This window comes from Hemibagrus wyckioides, linkage group LG16 (assembly GCF_019097595.1).
Source record: "Hemibagrus wyckioides isolate EC202008001 linkage group LG16, SWU_Hwy_1.0, whole genome shotgun sequence".
NCBI lineage: Eukaryota > Metazoa > Chordata > Actinopteri > Siluriformes > Bagridae > Hemibagrus > Hemibagrus wyckioides.
In genome coordinates this window covers 5,846,231-5,857,098 of record NC_080725.1, presented here as the reverse complement: position 1 = coordinate 5,857,098, position 10,868 = coordinate 5,846,231, and positions in this window count along the sequence as shown.

The following is a 10,868-nucleotide window of genomic DNA, read 5'->3' as shown; positions in this document are numbered from 1 at the left end:
TTTAGAAGACATTTAAATATCTATTGTTATTCGCTTCAGGAAGATGGTAGTGGCATGACTGTGTTTTCCACTGGTCACTTGTTAAATGTAGTGGGGAGGGCTTTGGGTATCATGGCTAGCAGGCATAATGGCTGCCCTAATTGCTAATTGCCCAAATGTCCTTAATATCACAGACATCAGTTATATAAAAATGTACCAGACATTTTTTTGCCAAATGGAGGGATTCTGAATGGAATACTGGCAATAATGAGGAAAATAACAACCACTGGAATGCAAAGCACTGTATGAACCTTAAACAGTTCAATATTTACATTTTTATTTGTAAAGTGTTTTTAATAGCAGAATTACAGATCCCTAATAAACAACACAGAGATTACAGTGGCAAGAATAAATTCAGAGGACAGCGTGTTGAGGCCCATGATGAGGGTTGGCAAATTTTCAGCAAAATTACAACACAACACAAAGTACAACACAAAAACTGCACAAAAAGACAGGAAGAGATGCACATATGTTTAATGATGTTGCTCATACTTTCCTTCCATTTCACTCACACACACACACAGTCTTTGATCAGCAAGGATTATACATGCTTTTTAATTCACTATAGAAATACGCCTCGTAAAATGTATAACCATCCAGCTGTGCAGCAATCACCAAGCCATCTTGCCCCAGGACATCAAAAATAATCCATCTTTCCATTTTCATCTCTTCTCCTCCATTCATCATCTCTCATCCCTTGCCCAAAAACAGCACAAAGCCATTTGATAGCTTGAGACAGAGGACACAAAGGACAGCAAAACATTTCCTTAAGACAGTTATGAATCAACACCTCAAATGGATTAAATATCGCTTGTGGGAGTGCTTTACTGGTAATGGCCCTGTGCCCAGCTACAAAAGTTCCCTCTTGTGTAAATTCTCTTCACACCAGGGGAGTCTGCTGATGATTCAAAACATACTAGCTCATCGGTCAAGCATGGTTATGGGCTGTACTTGACTGCTTCTGGAATGGACTCCCAAATCTTTATTGATCATGTAACCCATGATGGTGGCAACGGAATACATTCAGTCTACAGTAATATTCTGTTTCTGAATCTCCAGAGAAATGCATCCAGTCTAATGAGGAACAAGGCAATGACCCAAAACACAGTGCCAGCTCAGCAAAGCACTTTATCAAGGGAAAATGTGGAAGTGGTTTTAGATTGAACAAGTCGACCACCAGACCCTAACCCAATTGAGCAGCATTTCACTTCCCAAAAATTGGCCTTGCCACTCCAATACTTTCCCTCTTTTTCTGATGTTTTGCAAGAGAAATTAACAGAACTTCACATTTCTGCTTTGCAGTATACGGTACACTCACCTTTTCAGGAACACACATTCATACAGCTATCTAATCAGCCAATCATGCAGTACCTGTGCAGTCCATAAAATCATGAAGATACAGGTAAAAAGCCTCTTTTTACATCAAACATCAGAATGGAGAAAATTGCCATTTCTGTCACTTTAACCGTAGCATTTCATGCACATGAGTTTACACAGACTTGGGTGAAAAATAAAAATCATCCCGTATGTAGCGGCTCTTGCAGGCTGAAACAGCTTAATGATGAGAGAGACCAGAGGAGAATGACCAGACTAGTCTGAGCTGACAGGAAGTCTATAGTAACTCAGATAAGCAACCTTTACATTTCCATTCATGGCATTTGGCAGATGCCCTTATCCAAATTAAAGTGTGTTTACAAATGTGATGAGAAAAGCATCTCTAAACACACAACACATCAAACCTTCAGGTGGATGAGCTACAACAGAAGACCACATCAGGTTCCACACTTGGGACAAAAGAGTGTGAGGCTATCAAGGGCATAGACCCATCTGAACTAGGCAGCTAAAGACTGGAAAAAGACCAGTTTTTTTAAGGTGACTGTTTTAATCATCAACAGTCTAGTTTTGATGAGCCTGTGCCCATAGTAGCCTTTGATTCCTGTTCTTGACAGAGAGGAGTGGAGCCCATCGACCTCAAGGCTTGATGTTTTGTGCATGCTGAGATGCTTTTCTTTTTTTTCTTTTACACCATGGTTCTAAAAAGTGATTATATGAGTTACTACATCTTTCCTGGCAACTCGAACCAATCTGGTCATTTTCTCCTAAACCTCTTATCAACAAGGTGTTTGAAGCCACAGAACTGTACACATCACATCGGTTTTGTTTTCACACCATTCTGTCTAAACTCTAGAGACTGTTGTGTGTGTGTGAAAATAAAAGGCGTTTAAATAAAATATTACATAATTAATTATATATATAATCTAATTTAAAAGCTAGATTAACCTAAATAAAAAATATGAAAATACAGAAGGGAAGAGTGAGGCCTGACTCATTACTGACTCTGAGACCCTTGTACAGAACCTAGCACCGCTTCTTCATTAATCCAGCTGCCTAGTAAATCAGCATGCACATTGACTTCCACTGGGATTCAGCGATGCTCAGAGCAGACTGCATTAAATGCACCACAGTACTGAATAACCCGAAAATCAGGTGAAAATGTTTGAAAAATGTGGCACAAATTTCAGTCTGTTGGGTAAAATATGGGGTCAACAAAATGAACAATTCAAGAAAAGTGAATTTTATTTATTATTATTTTTTTTAATAATAATAAATTAATAAACAGAAAGTCATCTCATTTGATTTTTTTTTGTTGGGTGAAATGAGGATCATCCTACAACAAGTTTCTAAAAATTGTTACATACAAAAAAAAAAAATGTTTAATAGCCAATTTTGGAAGCAAAGTATTGACTTGTCAGAAACTGACAGATGATAATCAAAATGCAATGATTGAAAATCATACTGTACAGTGGTTCAACATGAATGCAATAACCAAAATATTTCATATCTCTAAGTCTACTTTATTTGTGCTTGTAAAGCAAACCTTTTTTTGTGATTCAACATCACCAAATTTTACGCAGTTACATGTAAAATGTTTCTATTCAATCTTGTTACCAAAACATGGGACGCTACTAGTCTTTCATTTTAATCACGGGATAACTGATCACCAGTGGGTTCAGAAAGGCATTAATCTTTCATTTCTAACTGTATTTTCATCCTTGTCCACTGAAAAGCATAAATCCAAAAATTTCAGAAGCACCATAAAACAGTGTTATGCACCATAACAGTTTTAAAAGATTATTATAAAAATTAGATCTGAAATATTATTTAGATTTTGAACTTAGTCAAATTTAGTCTGCCAGTAGCCTACTCTACCTTTACCACAGTTAATGATGTTCCACAAGTGGTATATCCACCGTTCACCTAGCCCAACATTAAGGTTGTATAAAATCTATGGGCCACTATTTCGCTGGAAACTCTACCCTGACCTTACCACTCTGGGTGAAAAAGTGAAGCAAAGCTCCACACAATGTCATTCGCAGGTGCAGTGCACACAAGTTACCCCAACACACACACACACACACTTGCTTGCATTCATGTTTGTCCTTTGTGTCTCATACAATGAAAGAAAGATGTTTGTGTGGTAAACAGGGGACAGTGTCTGAATGGGATGCATGGGTAGACTGCTTAGCTATACTAAAGGGAAAAAAAGACAGAAAAACACAGTGACAAGAAAATAGAAGTCTGTGCTTGGCCTTGTCTGTACAATAACAAAGTTTAGAGAGTAAAAAAGTTTTGTAGTGCACCAAGAAAATAATGCTCTGCTGGTGAAGGGACAAAACATGATAAATCACCATGTAAACTCCCTGGGCAGGGTTGTCGAGTGCTGAAGAGCATAGCATGGAAAAAATCATTAATCTATTGTTATTCTTTATCTAAAGTTTGGTAGAGAATGATAGTGGGCTAGAGCTGTTTTTTTTTCTAGGATTCACAGATGTTTGACCAACAGTCACAGCTTAACAGCATTAACAGCAAACAGGTCTAATGTTTATAACCGTGGTTTTGGAATTGCAGATATGTTTGTGTTGGTCAGGTGTCCATATACTTTTGGCCATACCGTGTAAACTAAATTGTCATTTTTGCACTGCCTGCAGTCTGGAACCCTTAGACATCACCAGAAGTTGGGTTTCTTCTCTGGTGATGCTCTACAACTGTATTTTGTTCTTGCTTGTTCTTGGGACTTTCTGCCTTCAGGCTGAAATGACTTGATTTTGCCATTTGCAGAACAACACCACCTGTTGGGACTAAAAAAAAGATTGCTTTCAAAATGTGTTTTGGGGATCGTCTGCCATCTGCACTGTCTGATGTGCTTTGTGTTTGTTCATTTTAAAAATATATCAAATATCAACTATTTGTCCACACCTAATGTTTTTGCAATGAGATAAATTTAAACTCAATTCATTCAATTCATTATAACTCCATTATAATATAATATAATATAATATAATATAATATAATATAATATAATATAATATAATATAATATAATATAATATAATATAATATAATATAATATATAACTTTGCTCTCCACATGCATCAGTGAGCCTTGGCCACCCATGATCCTGTCACCAGTTCACCACTGTTCCTTCCTTGGACCAATTTTGATAGATACTGACCACTGCAGACCACAAGAGCTCAAATCCTTACACTTGCCCATTTTTCCTGCTTCTAACACATCAACAAAATGTTCACATGCTGCCTAATATATCCCACCCACTAACAGGTACCACAATGAGGAGATCATCAGTGTTATTCACTTCACCTGTCACTGTTCATATTGCTCTTATCAGTGTATATGTCCCAATATTTATGGATTTGACAAAGTATATAAAAATATTAGCAGTTACATCAGACATGCTGGCTATAAAAATGTAAAACAGACTCTAAGTCTGTGACTGATTTGTTAGTATTTTTTGACTCTGGAGTTCAGGTTTGGGTTTTAGGTTTTGCATGAGTGAAGAAATAATCAGTATTTAGTGTTGCATTTACAGCTCTAGTGTTTCAGTGTCTTTGACTTCAAATACACCAATCAGTGCCCTCTGTCCACTCAGCTAACATGCTGCACAGCATCATTTTAAGAAGCATGTGAGGCTGGCCTTCTCTTCTTATGCTGATTTGTCTGTTTGTCTATGGCTAGACATACAAATACAGTGATTTTAGCATAAGTGCTTATTCATTCATACCTGAAAAGAGCACCCGTAGCCATTCTCCGTGCCCTTGCAGATAGGAGCGAAACTCAAGACACACATACGTTAGCACAATATGAACACAGAAAAGTGTTGAAAGAGAAATGACAGTGAATTGAGGGAGCTGTTAGTACTGTTGGCTTGATACAAAGCCTGCAAAGTTGAATTGCATTGGTTTAGAGAGGACAGTTACATAAAAAATAGTTTCAAATGCATTCAAATTGAATCAATTGTACTGTTTTGCCCAAATTTTTCTCCTTTTAGGTGCTGATCCATTGCAAAAAAAAAAATTCCACACACAAATCTTTTTTTTCCCCTTTGGGTTCTCTCAGCTGGTCTGATGATTTGCTTACTAATCTTAGTGTACATTGTTGGAAGGATTTGCCTAAATCTGTCTCCTGGGAGTGCTTCAGCAATTCTGATAATCAGCCTGATGATTCATGAGCCAAGCTTTTCACCTACTTGAAGAGTTTTTCTTGATCTTACTGTCAAAAACTTCCAGTAAAGCATCTCTAAACCAAATGTGCAAATCTCTTTCACGCTGCATTTTCATTTCATTTTATTTTCCGTCAGTCACATTTCTATACAGAAACAGAATGCCGTCATCACAATATCAGGAACTGGCGAATGCATTACACCATCATTATGGTCTCAGGGACAACATTTTTCCATCAAATGCAAATTAAATAACTACTATCATAAAAGGAACTTGGCTGTCAATGCACCAAAAAGTACAGTATTATGATGAAATAACCATTACATGTATACCATGGCTATAGACCTGCTCATTTTAAATAACATTGCAGTGTGTAAGAAACAATGTAGTAGGAAGTCCAACTATAAGTCCAACTTTAACTATACACTAATGATGTCAGGATAGAAACTCTGAGACAGATGCAGATGCAGGTGAGGCAGCTTTAAGAACACTTTGAGAAAGTTCAGGGTCAGAGCAAGGCACAGGTCAGGTGATGAGGAAGCAAGTCAAATTAGGTGAGACAAAAACAAGGAACAGGGACAGGGTCAGAACCAGGAGAGTCGTAATAATGATAATGATATAAGGCTTGGTATAGTCAATGTGACAGAAACAAAAAGAGGTTAATAAAGATGCACAGAGTGTGTGAATGCAATCAGATGTCCAGTGACTGTAAACTAGGATGTGCATGTGTGTGTTGTGGGGAATGGGGTACGGTGCAACCATGTTTGTAGGCCATGGTGCACTTTGGGAAATAGAGTTCAGGGTTTTCTGGAGACCTGACAACTGGCAATACCTGACTGCACTCAGGATTGGAACATGAAGATTGACTATTTCTCCTTATGTAATACTGAAGGACACTTAAAAATAATAGACAAGAAGCTACAATCATATAGATTTGATACCATAGGCTATAATCAGAATGCTTCAAAAAGCTTTCTGAGTATGACAGACATGCAATCAAAGAGCAGTCATGTATGGACAGATGGTGCAGCAGAAGCACTCAGGGCTTTTTTCTGGCCTTTAAGCTGCTGTTTACTGGACCAGAACTGCTAAAGAGAGTAGTTGATGAAAGATACAGAGGAGAACAAAGGAAAAAGGGGAGAGGGATGGTTAAAAATGTTTCTATCAAAATAAAGAAATATTTGATTCCCCAAGGCAGGTTTCAAAGCAGAACTAGATATGCCCATTTCAGGCCAAGTTATTACCAGATGTCTACAGATTTACATACAGGAATTAAAAAATTAAGCAAACAAATCTGAATAGCCACTTTTACGAGTTATTAATGGAACAGAGTAGGTACAAACACCGGCAGAATTATATTTTCAGCAAGAAAATGATAAGGGGGAGATATACCACAAAAAATGTAAAATAAATAAATAAATACATACATACTAAAGCCCTGTTTTTATATCTTAAAAGCTTTAGCCAATTTCTGCTTGCTTTTACACCAAGGTTTTGCAGTCAATAAAAATGCATTTATTTCAAAGTATGATGGTACATGAAAACTGACAGTACAGAAAACAGCAAGAAAGATCGCTTTCTTTTAAATTACAGTAAATGGTCTTGAGTGGTCTTGAAGAACATTTACAGTACATCTTATACTTGTACTAAAGTGCCTGAAATTGATTGTCCATACACTGATGTTGTATAAGTCCCGCTTTTTCTGCCTCCATGGGCCCCACCTCGCAACTTACAGTACTTAAAGGATACTTACAGGACTTAAAGGATAGTTACAGGACTTAAATGATACTTTTAATAGATACTGACCACTGCAGACCAGGAACACCCCACAAGTGCTGCAGTTTTGGAGATGCTCTGATCCAGTGGTCTAGCCATCACAATTTGGCCCTTCATCAAACTCGCTTAAATCCTTACACTTTTTCCTGCTTCTAACACATCAACTTTGAGGACAAAATGTTCACTTGCTGCCTAATATATCCCACCCACTAACAGGTGCCATGATGAGGAGATATTCGGTGTTATTCACTTCACCTGTCACTGATCATAATGATCAGTGTATGTTTGGAAGCTGTACATGAAAACAGGATTTTAGAAATACTTATTATAAAGGTTTGAAGCACACAAGTTAGAGATTACTCATGTACTGGTTATAGTGCCACTGTAAGTAGATCCTTGTCATGAACTGTGTCTTATTTTCTCTTCAATGTCTTTCAACACAGGACAATTAAAGGAGGAATTGTTGTATGACCTGCTACCCTCCAGTAGGGAGCAGATCTCTGATGGAGAAAATAATGAAGAGAACATAGCATGTAGAACACAGAATCTAGTAGAACCTAATAAAACACAGCATAGGGCCAGATGATAATGAATATCAGGCGTTTAAGTTCACTAATTTGTAAGAGCATTCATCTTCTTCAGAGAGAGTTCATCCCATTCGAGTTCTCTAGAGTCAACATAGATGCACACTCCAGCAGTTCCTGGGGGATGAGGAGGACCAGAAGGAGAGACCAGGTGTCTGATAAAGAGGACAACTTTGAAGAAGTCTCTGTAGAAGGCAGCATGTCGATTCAGATCAGGAGACGTGGATATACAGTCTCCTCCAAAAGCATTGGAACATCTTGGAAAGGAACTGCTCACAGACTACTAACTGATGTTTTGCTTGGCCAAAAACCATTCAGTGTCTTGTCCTTAGTCTACTACTGTTTTTTGTTGTTTTTTATAAATTGCTTTCTCCAACAGACAGCCTCTTTTTTCATGTTAGTTATGTGTTTTAATAACAAATGAATTAAAAAAAAACCCCATACATTCAGGTCTCAAATCAAGAATAGACATTCAGAGCTATTAACTGTTCAAACTATTAATATACCTAGATGTAAATAACAGGAAATGAAGCTATATCCTTTGTGGTTTCCTTTAAGCTATTTGTAATACAGCAGTTCTTCTGTGGCATCAGAGCAGTGTCATGTATATAAATATGCGTGTGTGTGTGTGTGTGTGTGTGTATGTGTGTGTGTATTCATCTTAGATAACTAGAGATACTCAATTATTCATGTACAAAGATTAAAATCTATATCCTCCTTTCCTTGTACTCTTTTCCATATGACTCAGTTAAAATAAATAAATAAATACTAACTGAACAAAAAAAGAATAAAGCTGAAAGAATGATGACTAAATGAAGAGGTCACATCAAATTAAATGGAATCAGCACTGAAGTGCCCAGATTCGCTCACTGCTACCTGCTCAATGTGACCTTCAACAAATGGAGAGAAGGAAACAGTCACTAGTTTTGCTGTACTGTGCTGTTACATTGCGGAGGGCTTTTACACATACCTGCTCATGCACACATAAAGACATAAAAACACATCACAGATGCTCAAACAGGTACAAAAACACACACACCCACACACATGGTAATAATACAGTACCTGTTCATTTAGACATTATGGAGACATGTCATGCTAAAAAGTGGGTTCAACAGGGTCAGCCATCTTGTCTGCTAGTGTTGCCTGCTTTTATTTTCCATTGTCCTAGAAATATTTCTTTTAGTTCAGTATATAGTTCCACCTGTGTGCGCGGGGTTTTTTTCTTTGTTTGTTTGGGTTGTTTTAAATTATGGCACAACATAAGTGTATCATTATTATTTGAGTTGCTGCTTACATTGTTCTGCCAACAGCCAGCCAGCAGTGTTATGAAGGAGCCATCTAAAATGAAACTCTTTCCACAGTTATTCTGACACTGAAGACATCACACTTTTCTCTGCAGCTGGTCCATCAGAGAAACCCGACATGCAATCACAGTCCTACTAAATGGATCCAAGGCACAATGTGTATAGCTTTGTCATCTTCCCTACAGAGGGAATGAAGCGATTAGAAGCTAGGGAATTAGAGTAATTCTTGTCAACTGCCTCGTCTTTGCTGGACAGAGTTGTTCTCAGCTATTTTCAGTTCAACAAAATGTTTGATTTGGCCACTTCTACCAGGAGTGCTAAAGCATTGTCAACATACAGCAAAAAATGTTGAGATGAGACTTGGACAGCTACTAAGTTTTACTTTTTTTTAATCAGCTACAAAAATGTCTACTATGAATACTGGGAATACTTCATTATTCATTAACCAAAACCTTAGTCTTGTTTACTAAAAGTAGCAGGTTTAATTTCATTTCATTTCATTTTATTTACACTTCCTAGTATGCATCATATTGGCAACATGTTGTGAAGTTATTTCATCCCTGTCCACATTTGATTCCCAAACTTTCCAAAGATAACTGTGAGGTATAATCTCTCCAGCGGACATGATGGGTAATCTAATGCTTTGAACTGGGAGGAGCAGTGTCTAGGCCCTCCTCTATTGTCAAGATTCTCACTATACTTATGGTAGTATTTTTAAAGTTATGCGTTATGGTATGCAACAGAAACTAATAGTAATCCAGTACTTTCCATATAGTACCAGTGTCCATGTCCTACTGAATAATGTTGTACCTTAAGAGTAGTAGAAGTTCTCCAGGGGTTGCAGGACATTGCTTTTGTGTGAGTCTCACAGCTTTAGTGGTCAACTGTATTTAATTAACTGTCCATTGAGGGATGTCATTTAAAGACAAAAATTAACATTGTGTGTGTTAGAAAAAGGCAGATATAACCATTTAAAATGTAATGGCATAGCTTGTTTAAAAACATTAAACTAATGGTGTGCAGTCACTTAAACAACAGACTCTCAGCCACCAGAGGACACTGTCTTCCAAGTGATTTGTCACACACAACATTGATCACACATGTCTTGATAACCTGTGTGAGACCTGTCTAACACTGGACATTTGTTTTGCCTTGTTATGTCATATCCTAGCTTTAAATCTGTAAAGCTGTATTGAACTGGACTTTAAAAGAGCAACAATCACTTCCAAAATGTAAAATAACCTTGAAAATGATAAAAGAACATGATAAAAAAAATTGTTAATGTCATGCCATGTCTCAGGAAATGAGTATTATTTGTTATTATAAAAACAATTTAAGCAATTTAAAATGCATGTCCAGGCAAACTCCAAACTAGAATTGTGTGGATGGACCTCATGGGCCTTAAGTTATGTTGTAGACACTTCCGAACTGTCATTCTTGAACCATATTGAGAATTAACAGTAGGAGATTCCTAGTGCAAATACTGCTCATACAATCAACTCTAGTATCTCCTTACTTGCAAGTGAAATAATGAGGGACTATCAAACACTTGGTCATGGAAAGGCTTAGCAGACAATTGCCCAATTACATTTGGTCCCTTAAAAAGAGACACACATACTGTACGTAAAAAAGTGCTGTAATTCC